The sequence below is a fragment of the Sarcophilus harrisii genome, chromosome 6 (assembly GCF_902635505.1).
Source record: "Sarcophilus harrisii chromosome 6, mSarHar1.11, whole genome shotgun sequence".
Taxonomy (NCBI): domain Eukaryota; kingdom Metazoa; phylum Chordata; class Mammalia; order Dasyuromorphia; family Dasyuridae; genus Sarcophilus; species Sarcophilus harrisii.
In genome coordinates this window covers 239,771,157-239,798,914 of record NC_045431.1, presented here as the reverse complement: position 1 = coordinate 239,798,914, position 27,758 = coordinate 239,771,157, and the positions used below count along the sequence as shown (strand labels likewise).

The 27,758-nt window shown below is 49.2% G+C and overlaps 1 protein-coding gene across 1 annotated transcript in view; it reads right to left on the bottom strand.

Moving 5' to 3' along the window:
• The window catches only part of KMT5B (lysine methyltransferase 5B), a 40,569-nt gene extending 18,852 nt beyond the window's left edge, over positions 1 to 21,717 (bottom strand). Inside the window, 1 exon segment of the mRNA XM_031943613.1 lies at positions 21,482 to 21,717. The gene's annotated coding sequence lies outside the window, so the exon portion shown is untranslated.
• Positions 21,718 to 27,758: the final 6,041 nt, after the last annotated feature.

Sequence of the window (27,758 nt, the reverse complement as noted above, 5' to 3'; positions counted from 1 at the left end):
TTACATGCTACTGGTCAGAAAGAGAGAGAAGGAGGGTACAGACACTTGATGGCGGGAGAACAACATCAAAAACCAGGGTAACAAGCAACGGCCCCTTAAAGGCAGAAGAAACCGAACCTTAATGAGAGATTGCAGGTGGAAAGGCCCCCATGCAAAGCAAGGGAGGGGCCCCTGGGACGCACAGGGAGGCCGCAGGAGTCTGACCTGGCATCTCTGCGGACACTAGGAGACCAAACAAGAAGTCATTCTGGTAGTTCAGACCAACGGTTAGGACACAGGCTGGCGCCAGAGGTCCTGAGGCGCTGGGACCGACAAGAATGAGGATGCCCGGTGGGAGGCGGTGCTGAGCGGGGACTGGGGAGAGCTGCAAGGATGGGGGGTGAGGGAGAACATCGTACTTCCCTCTGAGCACGTGCAATCTGAAAGGCTCACGGGACCCCCAGGCCGAGAGTTCTGGCCAGCAGGACAGAGACAAGGGTCACACATAGAGATCTGGGGGTACCTACGGAGAGATAGCTGAATTCATGGGAAGGAATCGGGGGAGACAGATGGGAAAAGTAGGAGGGAGAGGGAAAAGGAAAAGTAGAGGGAGGGAGGAAGGGAGACACAGAAATAGACCAAAAGAGAAAGAAAAGAGAGAGAACGATGGACAGAGAGACACAGACAGAGACTGGGTTTAGATATGAGGAGACTGGTGACCACGGAGAGACCTCTTTCAGTGGCGTGGCAGCAGACATAGAGCCCCAAACCCAGGGAGGAAGAGGAGCAACAGGTCAAGGACTCCAAGGGAGAAGGCTGATGAGCCGGCTCTTTGTCCCCTGCCTGATGCTTGAAAAGAGGCGTGTCACCTCAGAGGGAGGCTGGGAGTCTAACAGGGGGCGAGCCATCCCGGCAACTTGAAGCCTCACCTTCCTGCTCTATGGAAGGGGCAGCTGAGGCCCAGGGAAGGGAGGCTCCTCAGGGGGTGGGGGTGGGGGCTCTCAAGGGCCGAATGACAGCCAGAACACTGGGCTTCAGACCTCCCTCCCCCGCCCCCCCTCCCCCCTGAGAAGTCGGTCTTCTCCATCCTGGACCGTGTCCTGCAGCTGCCCCGGGAAATCCCTCCCCCTCCTCCTCCCCTGGGCTGTCCAGGTCCCACGGAGTCTGTGGCAGCCACAGGCCCAGCCAGGCCGGCCCCGGCTCGCCCAATATATCTGCTCCTTCTCAATGGAAACCTCCCACTTGGCCCGGCCTCCAGGTATTTCTAAACCATCACTAAGACCCAGAGCCACACTAGCTGCCTTCCAATAGGGAAGAGCACAAGAGGGTAGCTTGGAAGTCACAGCATCTACAGAGATTTTCCTTTTATTACACTTTCTTGCCAAACATAATGCGAAGTCTCTTATTTGAGTTAATATGGAAACCAGAAACAAAGGTTTAACTTGAAACCGTAAGAACATAACGTATTTCAGAAAGACTTGGAAGATTCAATAGGAGCCATAAATCTAAATTTTCCTTACTGAATAGATGACAACTCATCCGCCTCCACAATAACCCACGACTTCCAAGTTACCTCTTCTTCCAGAACGAGTGTCACAAGCAATAGCGTGAGGGACCACGGCATCCAGAGCCACAAACTGAGATCGTGCTGAGCAGCAACAGCCCGACGACCATCTCCTGTTAATGCCCCCAATCTGTTCTTTGTTAAAGATGGGAGGCATGAGGGAAAGTGTCAGCGACCAGGGACCGAGAGCAGCCCCACGTCCTCCTACAGGCCCTAAGTCATCCTTGAAGAGCCCAGGACAAAGCTGGCCTCCAGGGGGAGCTCTGGAGGGCAACAATGGAAAAACAAGCTGGAAGCAACTGCAAAACCCTGAATTCTAATCTTGGGGTACTGGGTACAGGAGGAGGCCATCAACCGAACCGGGGAGACACCAAGGGAGCGTTTTCCGATCCCTAAAGGTCTCACAACAAAAACAACCAGATAGGGAATAAATAGCATAATCTATCCGCTAATGACAGTGATGCATTAGTTTATGGGCTTGATGCACAAGAAGTCTCGGGCCATTATTTATAAGTCACAGTGCTGACACATTCGATTTCATCACTTTTTAAGGAGTCTATCCCTTTGAGAGCAAGTTGTACCAAATGTGCACACACAGATCCCAGAAGCAAGTCAACAGAGCAGATAAACTCAAAGACCCCTTCATAGAACATTTCTGGGAAAATTGGAAAGCAGTTAGAACAACCTCTTACATCATGTGCCAAGAAAAACTCCAAAATGAGGATGAATCAAAAATGAAAGGGCCCCTAAAACAGAGGAAAAGGCAAGGAGGCCCCATACAAGTATGGGGAGGAAAAGTCTTGAACAGAACAGAGGTGACTGATGACAAAATGAACAAAACATGATTACAAAACATAAAATGGTTTTTACATGAAAAAGCCAATGCAGCCAGCAATAGGCAGGGAAAACATTACTGTTGATTAAAGGTTGATACCTGTATTTCTACAAATGTTCAATAAAAGCCAAAAATAGCTAAATGATATGCAGAAATATCAACAAATCACATGAAAAAATATTCCAAAACACTAATAAAAGTGATAAAAAGTCTAATGTTACAATTCATACTTATCAAATTTTTAAAAATGACATACTGAGGGGGGAACTATGGGAAAATAGGGACACTAATATCTTCTTGATGGAACTGTAAAGTAATCCAACTGTTTTGAAGATTAGAAATTATACTAAAAAGTCACTAAACCACAGATATCCTTTGACTCAGGGATACGACTGCTAGGCCTGGGCATAAATATATATGTGTGTGTGTGTGTGTGTGTGTGTGTGTGTGTGTACATACACACACACACACACACAGGCCCCTAGAGAGTTCAAGGACAGAAAGGAAGGTCCCATAAGGACAAACGTTAAGAGTTGGTGTCCGCTGTTTGGGAGAATGTGATTCCAGAAAAAACAACTATGAGTTCAAAGGAACCTGGGAAGATCTGAATGAGCCCTGGCAGGCGAGGTTACTCGTTACCGGGGAGATTTAGGCAGTGTGGTATGGGCTGAACCAGGGAAGCAGTTTCTGCCACAACCACAATCATGGAAAGGAAAACAACACAGAAAGGCTTCGGAGCGCCGCGGTGGCCAATTAAGATTCCAGAAGCCTGAGAGGGAAGCCTACTCTTTTTGCTGGAGTCGGCCAATAAACATTTATTAAGCACCCATGGGCCTGGCACTGAGCTAAGTCTGGAAACACTTAGGCAAGAGCTAGTTCCTGCCCTCAAGGAGCTGCCAGTCAATTGGGGGAAATACCAAATCCACAGATATGTGCCAACAAGTTACACACGGAATAAGGAGTAAATAACCGGGGAAGAGAAGACACTAGGACTAAACCAGGGGAACTCCCAGACTGGGAAATAACATCTGAGGCAGGTCTGCTTCTTTCTCTTTAACTTGTAATCTTGTATTATGTAAACATGCTTGCATGGGTGTATGTATTTACTGAAATTCATAATTTTGGCAAGTCACCTAAAAGTGAAGGGCCCCGGATTTGAACCCAGAGTTTCCTTACCTGGAGGCCAGTTCTCTGCTTACCCTGAAGTTCCCATTCTTTCCTGGAATTTCCCTTCCTTGGGAGAATTTTACCAGTGGGTCTATGTGACAATAGCTCCTGACCATAGAACGAATGTCTGCCCAGGGAGAGTCTTAGGCTAAGTAGTGATTCCCATTAAGAAAGCTATTCATGGGGCAGCTAGATGGCGTAGTGGATAGAGCCTCTTGAAGTCAGGAGGACCTGAGTTCAAATCTGAACTCAGACACAACACTTCCTGGCTGTGTGACCCTGGGCAAGCTACTTAACCCCAACTGCCTCAGGGAAAAAGGGGAAAAAAAAAAAAAAAAAACAACTTTCCAGAAGAACTACAAAGCTTTTCCCAATTGCTATCAGGCTTTTTAGAGTTGAGAGCTCAGAGGAACAGAGAAGATGGCTGGTTTCTGAGCATCAGCACCCATGACTTCGCTGACCACAAAACCCCCTACCATAAATGGGACATGTCGCCACCATCACATGGAGGGTGTCTCCTACTGCTTTTTCCCCAAAGACGGCTGAGATCAGGTGGTGGCCAACCCCCGATTCCCGACCCTGGAAAGCAGAACCTTCTCCCTGGGGCCAGTTCCTCAAGACTCAGTTTCTCTTCAAACAGAAAGAGGGTGCATCATCTCTGACGGGCCCAGCCAGCCAGTCACCCAGGGACCGTGGTCAGGATCATCATCCTTCCATAGCCAGAATCATTTTAGCGACCTCCGAGAGCATCGAATCGGTGAAGAACTGTAGCCCTGAGGTGCAAGGAGAGCCCTGGCTCCTGGCCACAGACTGAGGCAGGGGAGCTGGGCTCTGAGGCTACTTTACAGACACACTGTCCCTCTGACCCCAAAGCGAAGGGACAGGTCAGGGAAGTGGGGCCTGTACCTCGGCCACGTGTCCTTTCCTGCCCCAGTTTCCAACAAGGAAACAACTTAAGTTGTTTTTTAAGGTCCAGGCCCTGGATGACCCCCCACAATGGATTCTGGGTGACTTCAGAAAGCAGCGTTTCCATATGATCTAGAAAGCGAGCTACAGAGAGGCTGGAGAGGGTTCCATTAGCAAAGGCTCAGAAAAGATGGGAAGTGAGAAGCTGCAACGTTTGGATGGAAAGTCCAGGACCCAAGGAGTTCATAGCAAAGCCTTTGCATAAGGTTTTTAAGATTTTGCAAAGGAGTCCTGCAAGGTGTGTGGGGAGGCAGTGCTGGAGGACAGGGCAGTCACAATCTTGGGGTCCCCCCTTCCCAAGTGACCTCCTCCTCTGTGAGAGGTTTGACCCCTAGCCCACAAATAAGGAACTTTAGCCCATAAGGATCCGTAGCCCACAGGTAAAGACCCTTAACTCACACTGACTTCACTGTAAAATGGGATCATCTAGGCTTCGTTGGATTTGTATTTATTTGGGGAACTCTTTTGAACTTGGGCCGCTCTCCATCTCCCAGCACTGATGGGGAGGCTCCGGAGTCAGAGCTCGAGATCAGGGATCTTCATCGGCTCCCAAAGCCCCATGGGGCCCTCTAAGACTCTTCTATGCTCCAGGTCCCTACCCTCGAGAAGCTCCCAGTCTAATGAGGGACCCAACGTGCAAACAAGCCAAATACAAGACAAGCTTTAGAGGATCTGAGGAGGGTGAAGATTAAGGCTGAGGAACCAATAAGGGAGGACAGGAACGGGAGCTTTGTATTTCTATTGTCCAACATAAATCAAACAATACATCAATAAGAGACTTCTGGGGATGTTTCGAATTAGAGGTGGGAGCTAAAAACAGTTTAAAGAAGGGACTTCAAGTAATCTATGAGACCTCCCTAAAGCGCCCTCAGAGTAAATTCTACTCATAGACAAGTAAGTGCTTCCTTCAGACAGATATATCCACTTTGTGGAGTATTCCTCTACCAATCCCTTCGAGCTATTACCAGACAGATCTACTTTGTTGATAGCACTCCCAGGGTGGGGACAGGGAAGACCCTTCTGAATGCCAACGGCTTCTCCTGGGATGTTATTCAGTGGCAGTGAAATAATCACAAATGGCCATGGGAAAAAAGTGACATCCTGCAGCAAGGCAGGGGGCTTTGGACAATTAAAAAAAAAAATTATTTATTTAATATTTCCCTCAATTACATTAAAACAACAACCACCAAATGTTTATATTTGTTTCTAAGATTTTTGAGTCCCAAGTTCACTTCCTTATTTCCATCCACAGTTAAGAAACAACTTGTGAAGCAAAACATTTCCATAAAAGTGAAGTTGTAGGGGGGGGAAAACATAAATCTCCCACCCTCAAGAAAAATTCAGTGAGAAAAAAGAGAGACTGCTTCAGTTTGTATTCAGACACCATCATGTCCTTCTCTGGGGATGGATAGGATTTTTTCATCCTAAATCCTTCAGAGTAGCAGTGGATGATTGTACTACTGGGAATAGCCGAGTCATTCACAGCTGGTCATCGCACAACATGGCTATTAGTTCGTATAGGACATTTCGCTTTGCTTGAGTTCATGGAGGATTTTCCGGGTTATTTTTTCTTCCCGAGAGCATCCTGCTCATCATTTCCCATAGAACAATGATATTCCATTACGAACACACCCTAGTTTATTAAGCCATTCCCCAATTGATGGGCATCCCCTCAATTTCTACTTTTTTTTTTTGCCTTGAGAAGAGAGCTGCTGTGAATATATTTGTATATATAGGTCATTTTCCTTTCTCTCTTCCCACTCTCGAATCATTTTTGGTATTCATGCCAAGTAGTGGTGTTATTAGGTCAAAGGATATGTGTGCCCTTTGGGCACAGATCAGATTTTTTGATCATTTATCAATTGGGGCACGGCTCCTACATTTTATAAATTTGACTCAATTCTCCCTTTGTTGAGAAATGAGGCCTTATCTGAGAAACTTGTTTTGAATTTTTTTTATTATTACTATTTGTATTTGTTCCTATTTATTCTCTCCTTTCCCCCTTCTCCCTCCTCAAAAGTGTTTTAGTAATGGCCACTCCCTCCCCCAAGATGTCCTCCTCTTTTATCACCTTCCCTCACATATCCCATTCTCCTCCTGCTTTTCTTCAGGGAAAGACTGATTTCTAAACTTTGGGCAATTTTTACCCAGAAAAGAAAAGCCACGATTTCAAACACTGTAGCCCAACTTTAGTCAAGGCCAGAGTCCCCATAAGACGGTGACAATTATTTAGTCTTTTAAAATTCCTTCTCCTTTGAGCTATAGCCTACAGGCAGAGAAAATGACCTCCAAGATAGGTTTCTAAAGCTTGGAGTTTTCATCAATACCACAAAAACAGAGATTACCAAGAGACAGGAAAAGTGCAACAAGATCCACGGATAAACAATGATAGAGAAACACAACCAAAACACAAACCACTTTCTTCATGCTCTTTGTGACACTGAAAACCCCTGATGGGGCTTTCATTTTAAAATAACTAACAGGAAATCAAATCTGAGGAAAAAGAGGTTCAATGAGATCCAACCAGTGTCCAGTCCTTCCTATTTCTTGTGCCCACATTCGATCTCAAGGCCGACAATGCGAAGGAAGCTTGTTCGGTGCTGAAGTCACCAACGGGAGGTTCCTTTGGGCTAACCAAGAGCCAGGGATAAGATTATGGGCCAGCTGGCGGATCACAATCTGCTCTTCCAAATGTTCACGTTTCCAAGCTCTGGGTCTCCTGGAGGCAGGTGAGAAAGCTCCGTTATCTGGACTCCCGCAAATCCACCCAGCCCAATGTTGGTCCCACGGCCTTGGTCTGCTGGTTTCCTCCCCACCTGGGGAGGGGCAAGAACGTTGTCAGAGACGAGGGAGCCAAGCCCCAACTGTCCCTACTACCCTTTCTCAATTAGTTCCTTTGCTGTATCCGGGGATAGTGGAGCACTTCATGCAAGAGAAGGAACGAGAAAGTGGCCAAGAGGGAAGGAGTACGAGCATTTACTTGGAGTTGGTCTCCACGTTTTATAAGAAACAATGATCCAAGAAGGGACTCCTGGATGACGACAAGAAAACAGATGAAGTGACCAAGGCCTTCAAAGTTTCTCTCAAGATCCATTTTATTTCTTCTACAGAGGAACAAAGTGACATCAGCCCATGGTCCAGACACCCCAACGATCGTCCCGAGGACAAGGTCACCCAAGTCCAGTCCTTAAGAGCCAAACCCGCGGGGGCCCTGCCTCCTGACTTACGACCCAAGGCAGACGAGAACCACTACGACACAAATACCAGAGTGTATGAAAACTAAACCAATCATTTCCTTCAAATACTCTCAAAGTCTTAAGTAATCATTATACTTAATGATGCTCATTACTTGCTGGCTCTCTTTAACTGTACTAGATTCCAAAACTATACATTTCTATAGGGCAGCTTTTCTTCTCTTTACTACAAGACATCAGGATCCTCTTTACATTTTTTTAATTAAAAAATATTATATTTCTTCCTAGCTGCCTCAGCAAAATAAATTTAAAAATATACGTTTAACCTTCATTCAAAAAAAAAAATTCAATTCCAAATTCTCTCCCTTCCTTTAGATCCCTCCCCCTGAATATTACTGTTCTGTAAGAAATGACCAACAGGATGATTTCAGAAAGGCCTGGGGAGACTTACACGAACTGATGCTGAGTGAAATGAGCAGGACCAGGAGATCATTATATACTTCAACAACAATACTATATGATGACCAGTTCTGATGGACCAGGCCATCCTCAGCAACAAGATCAACCAAATCATTTCCAATGGAGCAGGAATGAACTGAACCAGCTATGCCCAGAAAAAGAACTCTGGGAGATGACTAAAAACCATTACATTGAATTCCCAATCCCTATATTTATGCACACCTGCATTTTTGATTTCCTTCACAAGCTAATTGTACAATATTTCAGAGTCTGATTCTTTTTGTACAGCAAAATAACGTTTTGGTCATGTATACTTATTGTGTATCTAATTTATATTTTAATATATTTAACATCTACTGGTCATCCTGCCATCTGGGGGAGGGGGTGGGGGGGTAAGAGGTGAAAAATTGGAACAAGAGGTTTGGCAATTGTTAATGCTGTAAAGTTACCCATGCATATATCCTGTAAATAAAAGGCTATTAAAGAAAAAAAAAAAAAAGAATTAAGAAGTACTTAAAAAAAAAATAGATCCCTCCCCCTGCCTTTTAAGAAGGCAAGCAATTTGATATCAATTATCCATGTGAAATCATGCAAAACATATTAGTCATATTAAATAGAAAAAGAAAAAAGAAATAAAGCGAAAAAAGTATGCTTCACTTTGCCATCAGTTCATCAGTCTCTCTCTGGAGTGGGACATTAGGAGTTCTTTGGATCTGTCTTGATCAGAGTAGCCAAGTCTTTCACAGTGGATCACTGTTAAAATGCTGTATACAATATTCTCCTATTCTCTGCTCACTACACTTTGCATTAGTTCCTACAAGTCTTCCCAGGACTTTCTGAAGTCCTCCTCCTCCTCCTCCTCATTTCTTAGAATACAATAATATTCCAAAACAATCATATACCACAACTTGCTGCGCAAATCCCAACTCAGAGACATTTCCTTAAATGACAATTCTTTGTCACTCCAAAAAGAGCTGCTAGAAATATTTTTATACCTATGGGTTTTTTTTTTTTCCTTTTATCTCTATGGAATACAGACCCAGTAGCAGCGATATTACTGCCTCAAAGGAAAGGCATAGTTTTATAGCTATTTGGGTAGCTCTAAATTGTTCTCCAGAATGGTTTGGACCAGTTCGTGACTCTATTGACAATGCATTAGTTTTCCTATTTTTCCACATCTTTCCTAGCATTTGTCATTTTCCTTTTGTCATATTAGTCCACCTGCGAGGTAGCACCTCAAAATTATTTTAATTTGCATTTCTCTAATCAATGGTGAATTAGAGCATTTTTTCATGACTTTCTTTCCCCCAAAACCATCTGTTCATATCTTTTGGCCAATTTATCAATCAGGAAGTATCTCTTTTTATAAATTGACTTAATTCCCTATATATTTGAGAAATAAAGCATTATCAGAGAAACCTGCTGTAAAAAAAAAAAAAAATAAAAAAATTCCTGCCAGTCTCTTCCTTTCCTCCTAATATTGGTTGCAAATTTTTTTGGTGTGTCAAAATTTGGATGTGCTGCCATTTGGTGCACATATGCTTCACAGTAATATTATCGTCTATTGTAGCTTCTGGTAAAGTTAGTTTCTCTAATTATCTCTTTTAATTAGGTCCATCTTGGCTTCTGCTTTTCCTGAGGTCATGATTGCTACCCCGACCTTTTTTTTTTTTTTAAATCTCAGCTGATGCATAACAAATTCCAATCCCTTATTTTAACTCTGTATGGGTCTTTCTGTTTCAATTGTGTTCCTTGTGGTTTCTATCCCATTCCCATTCATAGATATTACTCTATATTGTCCTCCTTCCTGCTTCTTCCCATTTATCTCTCTTTTGACTCATTCTTTTCTCAAAAACTTTGCTTATGACCACCCTCTCCCTTTCTTTTACTTCTTTTCCTTCTCTCTGCTGAATAAGACAGATTCCCATATCCAACTAATTATCTATGTATTCTTCCCTCTGAACCAATCCCAAAGAAAGTGATATAAGCATTACCCACTATCTCATTTGTTCTCCCCTCTAATGTAAAAATTTTTCCTCGACCTCTTTTATATAAGACAATTTTCCCCGTTCTACCTCCCCCCCCTCCCCCTTATCCTTCTTCCAATGCATCTCAACATAATCAGGTCACTTCCATGTCCTTTCTCTATGTAACTCCTTTTAACTGTCCTAATAACATCCAAGTTCTTGAGTTACATTTATCACCTCCCATATAGAAATATGAACAATTTAATCTTATTAATCCCTTTGCAATTTTTTTCATATTTACTTCTTTATACTTCTCTAGTCCATCTGAATGTCAAAAATTCAATTCGGCTAGTCTTTTCGGCAGGAATGCTTCAAACCATTCTATTTCTTTAAAAGAGTATTTGTCCCCCTGAAGGATTAAACCAGTTTTGCTGGGTACCAGGTTATTCTTGGTTATAAACCTAGTTCTTTTGCCTTCTGAAATACCACATTCCAAACCCTACACCAGGAATCCTCAAACTTTTTAACTAGGGGGCCAGTTCACTGTCCTCAGACTGTCAGAGGGCCAGAGTATAGTAACAACAAAAACTTTGTTTTGTGGGCCTTTAAATAAACTTCATAGCCCTGGGGGAGAGGGATAATCGTCCTCAGCTGCCTCATCTGGCCCTCGGGCCATAGTTTGAGGACCCCTGCCCTACACTCACTATTTTAATATAGAAGCTGCTAAATCTTATGTGATCCTTCCTGTGGCTCCATAATATTTGAATGATTTCTTTCTGACAGTTTGAAGGTCCCTCCTTGAGCGAGGAGCTCTAGAATTTGGCTAAATATTCTCGGGAGTTTCATTTTGGGATCTTTTTAAGGAGACTCAGAGAGGAGGCAGATTCTTTCCCTTTCTATTTTATGCTCTCTCTGATTCTAACATAATCATGGCAATTTTCCTTTATAATTTCTTCATATATGATGTCTAGGCTCTTTTCTCACCCATGGATTGCAGTAATTCTTAAATTATCTGTCTTCAATCTATTTTTCAGGTTGTTATTTTACTGAATCATTTCAATTTTTCTATTTTTTCATTTTGATTTTATTTCTTGACACTTGTGGAATCAATAACTTCCACTAGACTAATTCTAACTTTTAAAGATTTCTATTCTTCAGTGAGTTTGTGTACCTCTTTTTCCACTCAGCTAATTCTGCTTTTTAAGGAGTTTTTTTCTTTCATGAATTTTCTGTGCGCCTCTTCTACTAAGCTGTTAATTTATTTTTCACAATTTTCTTGTATCACTCATTTCTTTTCTGAATTTTTTCTTTATCACTCTTAACTCTTTAGCACTTTCAGGAATTCTTACTGGGCTTGTATTCAACATGCATTTTTCTTTGAGGCTTTCCTTTTCACTGTTTTCACAATGGTGTTATCTTTCGAATTTGTCTTGGATCTTCCCAGTCTCTATAGTAAGGTGTTTTTTTTTAAATGTCAGGGTTTTGCTCTGTTTTGTTTTTTGGGTAGATGTCGTTGCTTGCTCATCTTTCCAGTCTATTTCTTAACTTTGAACTCTATAAACTTGGCCCCTGCTGCCCTGAGGGCTGGGAGGCACTGCCCTAAGCTTCGGCCTTTTCCTACAAGGCTGTTCTCGGATGGTTTTGGGGATAGTAAGTTTTGGGGCTTCCAAGGTGTGGTCCCTGACCTGTGACCAGGAGTCCTGACCCCCAGTCAGAAGTGGGCCGAGTCTCAGAAGCTGCTGCAGCCAGAACCTGCGGGTCGGCCCGACCCGAATGTCACAGACCTCTCCTTCCAGCCTCCCAAGGTGTCCTGGGCTGTAAAACATCCCTGTCCTCACCTTGCCTTGGCCACGGAAGCACAGAATTCAACCTGAGACATCACTTTCATTGTACAAGGCAGGGTGTCAGGCAGGGGAGCTCGGCTGCGTTGCCGCTTCTGCTCTGCCATCTTGGCTCTACCTGCTTCCTCTTGACGGTGGTAAAACAGCACAATTACTCTCAAAAGAGAAAGACTGAGCCGGCTCCGAAAGTCCTCAAGCCCCAACTTCCCTGCAGAGATGGCACTCGCCCACACAGCGGCGGTCTTTTTGTTCCAAGGGGATAAACTACCCGCAGGGTCGGGAGGCAGGGACAGACAGCTCTCCCCATCAGGAAATTCACGTTGTATCAAGAAAAACCCACCCCATTAACTTGGCACAATGCCAAGCTTGCTCTCTCCTCCCCCACCCCACCTCGCCCCCCAAATAAAACAATCCCCAAGTGGAAGACCGCTCTCCGGTGCCAATAAACGCACTTCCCACCCCCTGCCCCCACAATGCACCTCAAAAACAGATGCCCGGCCGGATCGGGCCATCCCCCACTAACTCACCGCTTCACCCTCTGGGTCATTATGCTGATCCGCAGTTCTCACACCCCTCAAGGCTTCTCCCCACAGGTGCCCCCCACTCTTGGCAGAGGGTGACAAATTCCGGGTTCAGAATGATACACATTTGGGGGGGGCAGAACTGATGGGATTCTCCAAGGAGTGAAGATGGGGAGAATGCAGCCACTCGAAGGGAGACGGCCCGGGAGAGAGTTGGGGGAGAGGGGGACAAAGAAGAGGGTTTGGGGGCCACAAGGCAGAGGGTACAAGTGAGGGAGCGGGTGGTGGGAGGCTGGGCTGTCTCAGAGAGAGCCCCCTAGTATGAAGGCAGAAGCTGAGGAGAGAAAGGGAGTGTCCTGAAGATCAGGACCCCCGCTGTTGGGACCCGCATGAACCTCAGAGACAAAGGTGGTTACAAAGGTAACGGAAAACCCGAGGGGAAAACTGCGTGTGTGGGAGGGCCAAAAGGGTCCAAGCCCCCCCGGAGAGCAGGATCCAGAAAGAAGTAGAGAAAACAGGGTCACTGAGGGAAAGGGGGCAGGATCACCAAGAGGAAGCCAGGGAAGGAGAAGACCCCAGATATGGGCCAAGCTTCTGGCTCCAGAGCAGGCCCCCGGGGGCACAGGAGGGGGGAATAATTTGGGACAAGGATTTCTAGGGCGCTCTGCCGGGTTCTACACCCCCTGCAATGGGGAGGGCCGACAGCCCACCACTACAGAAGCCTGCCTTCTGCCCCTCGGGCCTGGCACCGGCCTGAAGCCTGGCTGGGCTTCAACCCTAGAATTCTACGGAACACTTCTGGACCAAGAAGTTCCACAGCCAAGTCATGACCCCGACCTGTGACCTAAAGGTCCTGGGCTCCAACCCAAAAGTCCTGGGCTCCTTCACAGGGCTCTCCAGGACTGCCGCCCGTAGAAAAACCCAACTCCCTGAGCTTGGCTGGCGCTGGCTCCACACACTGGCCCATGGCTCTGCGGAGGAGACCCCCGTGGCCAGACGCCGTGGGTGAGGCTGAAGGGCCTCCTTTGGTGGCTTCCCTACAAAAAGTAGGCCGGCGATGGCCCTGGAGGAACCACTTTTTTTCTAAGGTATTATGGCCTTACTGAGCAAACCTGGGCCAACAAGCCTTGGTTAAGGCCCCATGAAGGTGCCAGGCTCTGGGCCCAGCGGTGTATTCGAGCAACAATCGCCTAGGGCACTGCCAACCTCCTCCTGGCAAGGCCTCCAACCCCTCTCCCCAAGCCCTGGCCTTGTCCCACACCCAACTAGGCCGCCAAGACTAGAGGCAGAGGCCCTGGCAGCATCCCACTCCCTACCCATAGCTCAGGGTTCCCCATCATCCCCTACCCTTCCTATCTCCCCTTTGGGCTCAAAGTTTTCTCTGATGGCAGGAGGAGAAAGAAGGGACGTATAAGAGGAAATGGCCAATGGGTGCCCACAGCCCCTTGGCTGCCAGGAGCACAGAATTCCTTGTCTGCCCAGACAAACCGGGGGAAAAACAACTTTCAAAACAGTCCCGACCCCATTTTAAATACAATCTGTCCCAGGAAAGTTAGGACAGGCCACCCATTTCCTATCCCACCATCTTTTGCAAACTAACTCAATAAACTAAACAAACAAAAGTGCTTCTGGATAAAAAGCTTGAAGGATGAGCCTATATTAAGAATATATTAAGCCTATATTAAGAAACGTGGAAAAAAATCAAGCCAAAGAAATGAAATCCAGATGATTTCCAAGCCCATTTTGGCCACTAGTTCCCACTCTTTTGCTCATTTAAATGCGTGTGATTTTCATAATCTTTGAAAAACGAAATTCCAAGGGACAAAAACAGGTCAGAGAATGGCCAGAAACTTGGCACCCACAAAGTGGAAAAACTGGCAGTGAGACACCGGGCAGATTACTCTTGAAGATCAAACTATAATACAAATTCTCCCTGAAGATTTCCACTGAATCACATACCAAATTAATAAAAATGCCAATTGGAACTATCTTGAAAATGACGTAAATTTGGGCCCTTGAATTTGAGTTATTTGAATTTTTTCTTTCAACTAGTGCCTTTCAAAAACTGTTTTTAATTTAAATATTAAAGAACAGACTCGGCTTCCTCATCTTTCTAAATGGGGGCAATAAAAAGAGCAGAAGGGGATGCTGTCGGAATCACTAACGGTTGTTTCTCAAACACCTGAGCCTTATAAATTATTTCAGGTCTTCTCTCCTGTGACCTTCACACCAAACCTGGGAAGCAGACAATGCAAATGTTAGTCCCATTTTATTGATGTGCTCAGTTATCCGGAGCCAAGACTCTCGCCCAACCTCCTGCCCAAGCTCCCGGGCACTCTGCTCCACACCAAGGTGCCTTCTGGGAGGCCCGATCCCACGGCGTGCCGGCACATGGTTCAGAAGCTTTGGCCTTCCTTGGGGGACAGGCTGGGGTCCCCGCTTCCTCCCTATACCACACCAGGGCTGGATTAATGCGCCGACCCTGTAACAGTTTCAACTCCGGGCCACAATGACCCGCCAGCCTCAGTCGCCCCTTTCATGGGGGTCAGAAGCCAACATTTCCTGCTCCCAGCGACTGGCCCTCCCCGGAGGACCCTGGTTCAAATTGTGCTGTTGAGTCATTTTCACCAGGGTGACTCTCCATGGCCCCATTTGGGATTTTTTTGGCAAAGACACTGGAGTGGTTGGCCATTTCACAGATGAAGAAGCCGAGGTCGACCGGGTAGACCCAGCTGGTGTCAGAGGCCAGATCATGAGCCTTTCCTCGTTGTGGGGTTCCCTCTCTCCCCATCTTCTCACAGCCTCTGCCGTCCCTTTCTAATTCACACCGACTGCTGAATGCACCGTAACCAGAACATCCCTCCGGCCTCAAAGTACAACGGGGCAGGGGAAGGAAGAGTCCAGCCGGCCCGGGTTCTAGGCCCCGGCCTCCCAGGTCTGTCCTGGAGGAAAGGAGCAAAGGAAACATCCTCCGACAAGGGAAGGCCGCTGGCTGCAGGGAGGCCAGAGTCTGCACACAAGGTGCTCAGCGCTGTGAGGCACGCCCACAAAGAGCCACCATCAGACTCTGGCCCTTCACAGGGCACAGGCCTCCCTTAGCCCATCTGACCAGGTATTCAGCACTATAAAGGACAGAACACGCACCCACAAAGAGCTGCCATTGGACTCTGGCCCCTCACAAGAGACAGGAAGCACGCCCACAAAGAGCTGCCACCGGAGGCTCTCCTGCACCAAACCTCTGCATACATATGTACCCACTGGAAGGTGCTTCTTTTTCTTGTTTATTTTTCCTCCTCCATTTTTTAAATGTTTCAAGTTTTGAGCTCTAATCCTATCCCTTCCTCCTCTCCCCGCTCCTTCAGAGGTGAGCAATCAGACCTAGGTCACACCATGCACTGAGGTACAAGAAGAGGTGAATAAAAGGGCAGTGGATGAGAGCTGTGTGTTCACACAGCTGTGTTCACACACTCCCGTTCTTCCTCTGGAGGCGGACATCAGACTTGACCACGGGTCCACTGAGACCTCTTGGACCACTGCGTGGCCGTCATTCACAATTCTTCACCAAAGGCATACACAACCTTCCCCTCGTTCTGCCCCCTTCACTTTGCGTCAGCTCACACCATCCTTCCGGGCTGTTCTGAAATCATCCTGCCGGTCATTTCTTGGGCGGCACAAGTTTCTCTGGCCATTTGCCAACTGATGGGCGTCCCTCGGATTCCCAGCTCCCGCCTCCTGGAACTGCCCCCCCCCCCCCCCCCCGCTTATCTCTGACCCCTCCCAAGCAGGCCAGGCACCTTTCCAAACTTTCCTGTATCTACTTTGTCAGTGTAGCTCCGACCACACAGGAAGCTCTTCAGAACAGACTTTCTCCTTTTTCTATTTGTCTCTCCTGACTCCAGCACAGCAGCTGACACACAGCAGGCACTTAATAAATGCTTGTTGATTCAAATTAGTAACTGCTACTAGGTCCTGTGTTTAGCCAATAAGCATCGCCTCTCCTCTGACGAACAAGGGCAGAGCAAACAAAGCGGTGACTGGAACTGGCTTCCAGAAGGAACCCCACGACCTCCGCCTAAGGGACACATCATTTTACAAAGTACTTTTCCTGCTTCCCTCAAATTCTGTCCTTTGGCCCAAGCCCGGAACCCGAGGGAAGTGGTGGCCCAATGAAGCTCCGTCCCGGCCGAGCAGGGGCCTCTCTCACTGCTTGTTTCTCCTTTCCGTTGAGGACCCATTCGGTCAGGAGTTCCATTTGATGGGGACGGGGAGGACCTTTGGCTTCCCACACCTGCAGCCTTCTGAGGCCCACAGCCCCTAAGCGGGCTCTGCCTGAACACTAAGGGCCGGGCCCCATGAATCTGAACGGCAGATTTTGTGTTCTGTCATCAAGAAGCAATCTCTCAGCAACCCCTAACCTCATTCTCCTCCTCAAAAGCCCCACAATTCTTCTAAATACAGCAACCTGAGAAAACCAGGTCCTACGGGTACATATGAGATGGACATTCTGGCCATTACAACCTCAGAGAAGCAGAGGGAAGAAGCCCCTCCTGTGGGCAGTGACTTCCTCCGGAGGAGGGGGGCCGGAGCCTTCCACTCTTGCCATAGGGTATTGGGCTTTGGGGGCTGCAGTTTATTGTTGGTGCTCTGGGTGAAGGAGCCCATTCCCAACAACCCGTCAGGATGATATTTTCTCACACGTCACTGATGGATACATTTTATGTAGAAGTGATGGGGACCTCTCTGACAAGGCTTTCGGAAAGGCCCCTGGGCTCCACCGTGCTGGCCGGACTCTGCGAGGGTTCCTGGCCACGACCTGCCGGACACCACCTCAGTGAGTCCCAGCGGCCAAGGGAGCCGAACCAGAGTACTGGTACCACGTGCTGCCTAATAAAGGCTTGTGAGTGACTCTCCATTCAGGAGCTGGCAGGACCCCAAATGGGTGAAGCATAAAAATCAAAACAAAACAGCAAAGGGCAGAAAAAAGACTTGGGCCCAGAGGAGGAGCAAGCTTTTCTCATGTGCCAACTGCAGCCCTTGCATTAAGAACATGAGCTCATTGAGCCTCACAGCAACCCTTTAAGAAGGGGCTGCCATTATTCCCATCTAACAGCGATGGGAACTGAGGCAGATAAGGTTGAGCTGACCCCCAGAGAGCCAGAGTGGGCCTAGGGCACAAAAAGGGAGGGGAAGAACACAGTGAACTGGGGCATTGGAATCAATGCAGCAAGAGGGGAAGGGAAAACACCCCCCCCCCCCTACCCGGCCCATTTAAGAGTCACAGGGTCACTCTGTGCTCTGTCAGTTCATCTATGATACACAAAGATTCTCAAACAAAAACTAACAAAGGTTTATTAAGCAAGGCCTCCAGCGGGCCTGGCCTCCGTATAGGCTCAGGGCTCGGGGCACTGGCCACACAGCAAGCCCGTGACGTTCCTGGCACAAGGAAGGAGGCCTGGCTCGGGGGAGGAAGGGGAAGAGCCGGCTTTGGGGATGATTCCCGGAGTCCAGATCACAAGCAGCCAAAGAGCAAGGGCGAGGGTCAATGACAGAGGGAAGGGACAGTGCCCAGGGCTCTGTGTGGAGGCAACAAGACCCTCAAACTAAAGTGCAGCCAGGAAAAAGAGAAACTAGAAACTTTAGACAAGACCCTGGGCCGATTCCATGAGGGTGGAACTTCAGGGCCTTGAAGGGGCTACACTAGGAGGTGTTGGGGTCCCTCCCTGGAGCTCTGCAAGCAAAGGACTGGCCCAGAGGGGGCTCAGGGCTGTTATATCCAGGTCCAGATCTGTTATACCCATGCAATTCCGAGAGTCTTGGGACAGGAGCCAGTGAAAGAGAAAGGGAAGGGGATCTCAGCCAGGTGTGGGCTCAGGTGGGCAACAGGGTCAAATGCACCTGCAGGAGATGTCATGGGGGCCAAGGAGACCAAACAAGGGCATTCAATCCCTAGCAGAACACCTGGTTTCTATGTGAAGGAGTGTTTTGTGGTTTTGTTTTGTTTTTTAAAGAAAGACTTATCCAATTTCTCCCCAATGGCAAGTTCATCTTAACCAAGATAATCCCAGGGTCCCTGTAAACTTCTGGTCATTACTTTCAATGGGACGAAAGTCATGAGATCCTGTGCTAGGATTCCTTACATCAGTCAGGTTTCTTAAGAGAAAGTCCGGGCTTTAAAGTTGGCAGAGATTAATTTACCAAACTGCAGCTTCCAGCATTCCCTAAATACGTCAGATCTCAAATTCATAGTGGCTGGTTTTTAATTAAATGGGGGCTGTCACTTTCTGACTAATTAAAATCAGTTTTTACATAAAGACACGTCCAACTCACAGGTTCAGATAAAGCTCTGACTGCAAAGTGAAAGATTCCCACTCAGAGCTGCCTTTCTACACCTTCTCTTCCCACCACCTCCATGGGGGGGTGGGGGGGGGGGAAGGAGCCTTCCACCCTCTCCGAGCTCTGCTGGCCAACAAAATGCCACCCGGACTCTTTCTATAAAAATAATCTTCCTTCTGAAGGACTCCTCCTGCCAGCCACCACATCAGGAAACACAGCTGGCACAACACACACCAGGGACACAAAACCTGGCCCCTTCCCAACACGAGCTCTTCCTGGCCACAGAAACACGTCCAAGAGACGCCCAGACCGCTTTCCACGTCCACAAAGAGAATGAAAGGCATCCTGTGTCCCCTTCCCAGCCCCCATATCCCTGGTCATCCCATCTCCGAACCTGAGACCATTTTATCCCATCCGGATCGTCCCCAACCAGAGCTGGGCTTTGCTTCCAGTCCTCCCGGGCTGCCAACAAGCTGAGGAAGCAGGTTCCTCTCTAGCTCTAATGATCTCTAACTTTTACCCTGAAGCAAACCCAGCTGCCTCTGCACTTTGCACACCGCACAACTCCAGCCAGACACACAAGCCTGCCTCCTCCCCACTCCCACAAAAGTTCAGAGCAGCCCCTTTCCTCAGGCACATCAGAACCTTCCACCTACCTGTGAACGTCCCCCTCTACCCAGCCTCTCCTCCCACATACAGACCCCAACCCCCAAGATACCCACTTACAGGCTGTAGGAGGACGCAATTTAAGACGCAGCTAGTTTGCTGGATGAAAGAGAATGATCGAACATAAATAGGTAAGTAGGTGGTGAGAACTCAAATTAGATCTGAGAGGATAGTAGCCAGGTGGATTCAATCAGCAAGAGCAGAGAGGGGAGTAAGAGGAGGGCTCGGTCTCCTCCCGCAGACCATGGCTCCCTGTATTCTGTAACCTTTTTTACAGCTGAAGATTCCCCGCTGAAACGATACAATTGGACTTTAAAAAAACCAAATCCCTCATCACACATTTGCTTTGCTGGGAGTAAAATCAAAGCGCCCACAATCCTCAACCAGAGCTAGCTGGCAAATTAGGGATCTCCTCATTCGGCCTCTTCCCCCAGGGCAGCGGTCACTCCTTTCTCCCAGGCTGGCCAAGGTTAAGCAATTTCATAAGCTCGATGTTCAGAGTTTATTTATCAGGCATTTCTCAACATGCCCCCCCCCCCCCCCAGCCACTTCCCTCAAAGGTTAAGCCAAACTGGCTCCTGGAGGAATCAAATATTTTATTTTAACAGGATGAATCTGAAACGCTTCCATTTTTTTCTTAGAAGGGTAATATAGTAGTTGCTAATAGGAAAAAAAATCACATCCTCATCCCTCCCCTGCAGTCTAAGGACAAAGTGAAAAGCTTCTGGTGAAGCCGGGACGGTGCGAACACAGCCCAAGGCCCCTGACAGTCACACTAGGGTCTCTGGGTGAAACAACTCAATAACTGGAGGCGCCGGCACCCGGGGGGGAGAAACGGGGCTGTCACACAGCCCAAGGAGCTTCCCCGCGGCTCCCGGGGAGTAACCGGGGCCCGCCGGGGCGGAAAGCGCTTCCCGGTGCGCTGAGCACTTAGCCCGCGAGCACCTGGATCGGGACAGACCTTTAACCCCGGCCCCCCCCCCCCTCCCAAGCCGAGTCCCTGCGAACCGCTGCGCCCTCCGGCAGCGCGAGAAGCTGAGTGGGGGAGGGGTGCGCGGGTCAGCCCGTCCCGGCCCAGCTGTCCCAGGGGGCGAGCCGGGCCGAGGCTGGAAACAGCCCGGACAGCCTGGTGGCCGGCCCCGGGGGTGGGGGCGGGGCCGTCACGGACCCTCCCCCGCCCCCGGAGCACTGGGCGCCCCGGCTCCGAAATTCCGGGGACGTCGGGGGATGGAACAGCACTTTGTTTCCAAACAAAGGACCCCAGGCTTGGAACTGGAAGGCCTTGGAGAGGTGGGGTCGGGCCTCCCCGCCCCCTCCCGTACATAGGGACTTGGCCAGTGGGAAAGTCAGCACCTGAACCCAGAGCCCCGGCCCGGCAGCCTCCCGGAGCCCTCCGCCCCTCCCCTCCCCTCCCCTCCCCTCCCTTTCCCCTCCCCCCGGCTTCCCAGGACCAGGAAGGCCACGGAGGGAGGGGGAGGAGGGAAAGGCAGGTGGAGGCCTCGCGCAGGCGCAGAGCTCGAAGCGGCCGGCTAAGCCAAGGGGGCGGCGGCCACGGAAACCGACCAGGGGGTGGGGCTTCGGCACCACGGCGGCTGCCGATTGGGCGAGGCCACCCGGCGCTGCCCATTGGAGCAGAGGAGGGCCCGGCCCCCCAATCCAGGGAGACCCGGCGCGGGCGCCTCCCCCGCACGCCCCGTGCTCCGGCTCCCACCGCTCCCTTCCGGCGGCCGGCCCCCACGACACGGCCCGGCCCGGCCCTGCCTCCCCCGGCACCGGCTACCCCCCCCCTCCCGTCGGCCGGTCGGAGGCTGTGGGGGCACCCATTCGTCCCCGCCTCCTCCGCCCCCCCGCGGGGCGCTCGGTGTCCTCCTACCCAGATGTTAGGCCCCCGCCCAGATGTGCTCCCCCTGCTGCCGGGCCCAGATGTTTGCCCCTCACCGCCCCCCCCACCCCGGCTCCTAGCCCGGCTCCCTCCCCGGCGTTACTCACCGCCCGAGCGCCGCCCGCTCCCCCTCAGGAGGAGGACGGGGCCGGGGTCGGAGGCCCGGCTGCCCCGCGGCTCCGTGCGGGGCACGCGCTGCCCGCGGCCCTTTCCGCCCCCAAAGAAAATTAATCACCAAAAAATAATTCCAGAGAAAAAATGGAGAGTAAAATCCAAGATGGCGGCGGCGTCGCCGCAGCACCGCCCGCTCCCTCCGCCGCCGCCGGCAGAGAAAGGAGTCCCAGCTGCGGGCCCGGCTCCCGCCCCCTCCCTCCGCCCGCCCCGCGCGCTCCCGGCACCTTCCCTCCCCCCCCGCGCGCCCCCGGCGGGCCGTCCTCCTCTTGAGCGCGTGCGCGTCCCCGGCTCACGCCTCCTCGGCCCCGGACGTGGGGGGCAGCGCGCGCGCCCCCGGACCTGGCCGTGAGGGCCGGCGGGCGCGCTCCCGGGGCCTCGACGTCGTGCGCGCGTAGCCCCCCCCCCGCCTTTCACCACCCCCCACCCTCGGGGCCGCGGCCGTGGCTCGGCCCCCGGCCTCGGCCCTCGGGCCCGGGCCTCCGCGCTCACCTCCGCCTCCGGAGCGGCCGCAGGGCCGGAGAGGCATGGACCGGGCGGCGCTCCGCGTCCCGGGGCTGGCGCCTCGCCTCGCCGTGCGCGGCCGCTCACCTCATAGCCCCGGCCCGGACCCACCCGGGGCGGCGGCGGCGGCGGCGGCGGCGGAGGGGCACGGAAAGGAGTCCCGAAGCCCGGCCCGGCGCCCGCGGCGGAAGGAGAAAAGTTATGTTTTAAAAAACGAGAGCCGGCCCCCACTATCCCTGCACGCCGACCTCGCGGCGGAGGGATCCCGGGGAAGTTCTCCCAATACGGGAGGGTGGGGGTGCGGAAGCAAGGGATCCCTCCGCCTTGACGGCTGCCCTTTAAATGGCGGGCGGAGGCTCCACGGCGCCGCCCCCCCGTAGGGCGTCCCCCCCCTTCCAGGGAGCGCGCGTCGGATGGGAGGACAGTCCTGCAGCGCCCTCTGGCGCTGACGGCAGGCGCTTCCTTGAGACTAGCTAGGCTCTGCTAGCCTGGGAAACTGGGGGCCACAGCGCCCCCGAGGCCCGGGAGTAGGGGAGACCCACAACCCCTCAGTAAGGAGCTCCTACAGCGCCCCCTGGTGCCCCGGGGTGGGGGCCCCCACAGCGCCCCCTGCTGTCCTGGCGAACGCCCCCCAGTAACGAGCCCCACAGCGCCCCCTGGCGCCCCGGATGCCCTGAGACCGGCTCCTTTGCTCTTGGAATGCCAAGGAAAGGCCCACGCTCCGAAATGACTGGGCCCCGGAGTCCTGCGCTCCCGGTGGATAAGCCACTTCCTCCGTTCGCCTCCACTTCCCCATCTGCAGAATGGGGATAATCAGAGATGGCTTCTTCCCGCTCCTCCCTCCCCCCCCATTTGCCCCCCGGACGTCCGGCCTTGTATCCCAGGGCGGGGCCCGGCACATGGGAGGTGCCCCACGTTTACTCACGCACAGACTGATGCCCCCCAGTCCCCGGCCGTCGTGCGCCCTGTGCCGGGCAGGTCCCCGGCCAGGCGGGCTTCGCAAGGCGGGCTGGGCACCCCCCGCGGGAAGCGCACGCGGCGCGGGGCCGTTTTACAGCCTGGGGCTCCCCGTGTCTCATCTAGAACGGGGAAGGGGCTTGCGCGAGCACCGGCCCGGGCTTCCAGGGGTCAGGCACAAATACAAAAGCCCAGGGAAAGGCCGCCGGCCCGGGAGAATGACCCGCGGGGCCGGGGTGGGGGTGGGGGGTCCTGCACTTGCGGGCCGCCTTGACGGAAACAAGGGGCGGCGAGAAGAGCATCCCTGACTGGAGGCACAAGCCGGGCGTTTGCATCAGCCCCCAAAAGTCTTCCCAGGTTTTTCCGACTGCGTCTCCCTCGTCATTTCTTTAGCACTGCCACAGCCCTCCGTCGGGGCTTGTTCAGCCCTTCCCCAATGGGGGCATCCCTTCAGTTCCCGATTCTTTGCCACCACAAAAAAAAACTTCTACATATTTTGGGCCCTTTCTTCTTTTTATGGTCTTTTAGTGCTGTCTCTTACCTTCTTTGCCAGTTTGGTGGGTGTGAAGTCACGTCTCTGTTTTGGTTTGCATTTCGTTTCCCTTTAAAAAGTTGATATTTTTATTCTTTACATCACCCACGTTCCCCAGAGTATTCTTTATCCCCTCCGAGAAGTCATGCTTTATAAAGAAGAATAAAATAGAAAAAAAAAACTGCCCGACTTAACGTGTTAAGTCTTCCTACATTACAAAGAGTGTTCCACTCCTACTCCTCCACCTTCTCCAAAGAAGGGAGAAAGGTAGATTCTCATCTCTTCTTTGGGACCAAGCTTCGTCATTATAATCTCATAGCATTTTGATTGCTTTGTGGTTGTTGCTCTTCATCCTGGAAATTGTCACAATCATTGTATATATCATTGTCCTGGTTCTGTTTACTTCACTTGGCTTTATTTCCTGTGTCTGTCCATACGTCATCATTTCTTGTGGCATACTTCGAGTTGTTCTTCAAACAGGGTCATCCTTTGTTTCTAGTTTTTTATTATAGAAAGTGCTGCTAAAATGATTAAACTTGTGGTACATAAATGTTATGGAATATCGTTGTGCGGTAAGAAAGCATTGAATGGGACGGAAAGGAAGAAAGACAAGAATGGAAAGCTCTCTGTGAACTGATGAAGAGTGGAGTCTTCAGAACTGGGAAACAGACAACAACCATGGCAACTTGACCATGAAACAATCGAAATGAAATAGTTGTGTTGAAAAATAATAAAGACAAGCCTTGTTTCAGAAAAATATGAGAAGTGATGTTCCTATCTACTCTGTGCTTGTGGTAGCTCCACAAATGTTGCCCACTGCATGTTTTTTGAGACTCAACACTTATGCACTTCTTTTTTTTTTTTTTTTTTTTGGTCTTAAAAATGATGTTTTACAATAGTCAATGACTAGTCATCTAATGTTTGATAAACGCAAAGATTCCAACTTCTGGGATAAAAATTCACTATTTCTCAGAAATTGCCGGGGAAACTGGATACTAGTATGGCAGAAATAAGGCATTGACTGACACTTAACGAGCTACAAAGATAAGGTCGAAATGAGTTAATAATTTAGACATAAAGAGTGATATTATAAGCAAATTAAAAGAACAAGGGATAGTCTACCTCTCAGATGGGTGGAGAAGGAAAGAATTTATGGCCAAAGAAGAACTAGAGAATATTATAAAATGCAAAAAAGACAATTTTGATTATATTAAACTAAAAAGGTTTTGTACAAACGAAATCAGTGCAGCCAAGATTAGAAGGGAAGCAGGAAAACTAGGGGAAAATTTTTTACATCCAAGGATTCTGATAAAGGCCTCATTTCTAAAATATATAGAAAATGGACTCAAATTTATAAGAATACAAGCCATTCTCCAACTGATAAATGATTGAAGGGTATGAACAATTTTCAGATGAAGAAATTAAATCCATTTCTAGTCATATGAATACTCTAAATCACTATTAATTAGAAAAATGCAAATTAGGACAACTCTAAGGTACTACTACACACCTCTCAGATTACTAAGATGACAGAAAAAGATAATAAATGTGAAGACTGAGTTAGCACCCTGGTATGCCCCAGAATCAATCAGAGTCAGGATAAGCAAAAGTCCTTGGTCTTTATTCTTGGTCTTTAGGGGTAGAAATGAAAGGAATGGACGCAGGATTTCCTTAACCTCCCTTCTTCTCTATCACCAGAGGTGACTCTGGCTTGTCTGATGTTATAATTCTTACAAGGTGCTAAGTCACTGGAATTGATAGAGACAATGATTATGTACTTAGTACTTAATAGAGTTCACACCTTTAAGAGAGCATATATAAGGAGAAGCCCATAAGTCTACTCTCTCAGAGGCAGAGGCAGATCCATTCCAACTTCCACCTTTGTGCTGGCAGGGGACTTCAGGAGATTCACAAGTCAGGATTCAGTCAAGGAGATTCACAAGTCCAGGGGATTCACAAGTCAGAGAGACAAGCCCACTCTCGGAGGCGGAGTCAGATTCATTCCAATTTCCACCTTTGTGCTGGCCGGAGAGATTCGAAAGAAGAGAGGTTGAAGCTGGAAGAGACAAAGGACTAGCGGCAAGAGCTCATGGAACCAAGGAGAGAGATAGGCCTCTAAGAAAGCTAATTAGGCCCAAGGAAAGAGAAAAGACTTGGAAGGAGAAAATAAAGGATTTGAATTTTAAACCCTGGCTGCATTTGAGGTGATTATTACTCAGAACTGAAACTAAGGCCACCTTCAGAAGCTCCCCAAGAAATCTGCTCCCAGAGAAAATTATATTTTTAGAGAAGAACATTACAGTCTTACTCCACCCCCTAGTCCTTCCTACAATTCTCTGTATACACCAAATGATTGAGCCAGCACAGAATAATGGGAAGGGTCATTTTTCAAGCATATTCTAATAGAGTATTATTGTCCAATAAGTAATTAGCCTTAAGTGCTCGGTTGTCCAACCCCAGTGCATCAATTCAGAGTTTCAGCCCTTTACATCTTCCACTTTCTTTTGTTTTAGAACACAGGTGGTCATGCCATCCCTGAGTTCTCAGGGAGGTGAGAACCCCAAAAAGGAGGTGATCATGCCCTCCCTGACTTCTCAGGAAAGGAGGTGAAAACACCAAAAAGGAGGTGATCACACTCTCCACCCCCACCCCCGACTTCTCAGGAAGGGAGGTGAAAGCACTAAAAAGGAGATGATCACGCCCTCCCTGATTTCTCAGGAAGGGAGATGAAAAGCACCAAAGGGAAGTGAGGATTGCTAGCGGGTTTCTGGGCTGAAGGGTCTTATTAGAAACAGGTATGCACAAACCCATCAGCATGGGAGGTATTACACAAGCACATAGCAATAATGCACTTGCTATTAGTGGTGACTCTCTCCACAGTCAGTGCAGGCTCAATGTGGTGTAACAAACATGAATCGTACATACAAGTAGTGATACAACAAACAATATGAATCAACATGGTGTTGTAAAAGATTTCCAGAAGTCCTAGAAGGAGGGTATGTAAATAACAATCACACACATGCCTCCTTCAGCAGCCAAGAGATAGTCCAAAACCAATCTATTGTCCATTGCTTCACGTGTCAGGGAATCCAATGATCCCTGGAAGTTTTTGAAGTCCTGTAACAGTCTTTTTATATGTTAGGGAATCTAATGATTCCTGCAGATTTTGAAGTCCTGCAACAGTCTTATCATGTCTCAGGGATTCCAATGATTCCTGAGGGTTTTGAAGTCCTACAATTTTTGATGTCCATGAGCCAACGCCATAACTGCCAGGCTCTTTCAGTGTGGGCACAGTCAGCCACGGAACCACCCAATGTTTCTTGGGTCTTCTCCTTCATTTCAAGGGTCTGCTCTGTCTCTCTCCGATGGACAAGGTGAATACGGCTCGTTGGCACCCATCTGATTCCTTCTCCACCTGTAGAGATACAAGCAAACCCTCTCCCCCAAGCAGTTAGCTTATCTGGTCCTTTCCATTCACCACTTTCTGGGTCTCTCCACATCATCTGGCAATTATCTAAAGATAGTGAAGCTGCTCACACTGAACACTGCCCTTCTGGTGGGTTATAAAACCTGTCTGCCAGAGCCAGTGCATCTTTGTCAAAAATCAAGAAGTTAATAGTATAAAGAGTTAGATTTAGAAGTTCTCGGGTTACCTGTGACTCCCCCTTTCTTTTGTTTTTGGAGGAGTGTCTCAATGTCTCTGTTTCTCCTCGCTACTAATGCCTGTCCTTGAGGATTAAAAGGTATGCCAGTCGTGTGTAAAATCTTATACTGTGCACAAAATTATGCAAAATGTTTTGAAGTATAAGCAGGACCATTGTCTGTTTATATTGCTTGTGGCACACCCATAATTACAAATGCTTGTATAAGGAATTCAGTGACCACTCGGGCTGTTTTTTTTTGCTGCTGTTATCGCAAAAGTGAATCCTGAAAAGGTGTGTACTACAATGTGGATAAAAGACAGACGACCAAAGATTTATAATGGGTCAACCCATTTGCCAAATTTCATTGTGTCTCAAACCACAAGGGTTTTTCCCTGGAGGGAGCATAGGAGTGTGGAAAGGAAGGCAAGCTATACAGGCTTTTACTATGCTCCTAGCTTCCTCTCTTGTTATTCCAAATTGTAGACGTAAAGCTCGAGCAGCCTGATGATAATTAAAATGAGATTCTTGGGCTTCTTGAAATAAAGGAGTATTGGCCAACATGCTTAGAAGGCTATC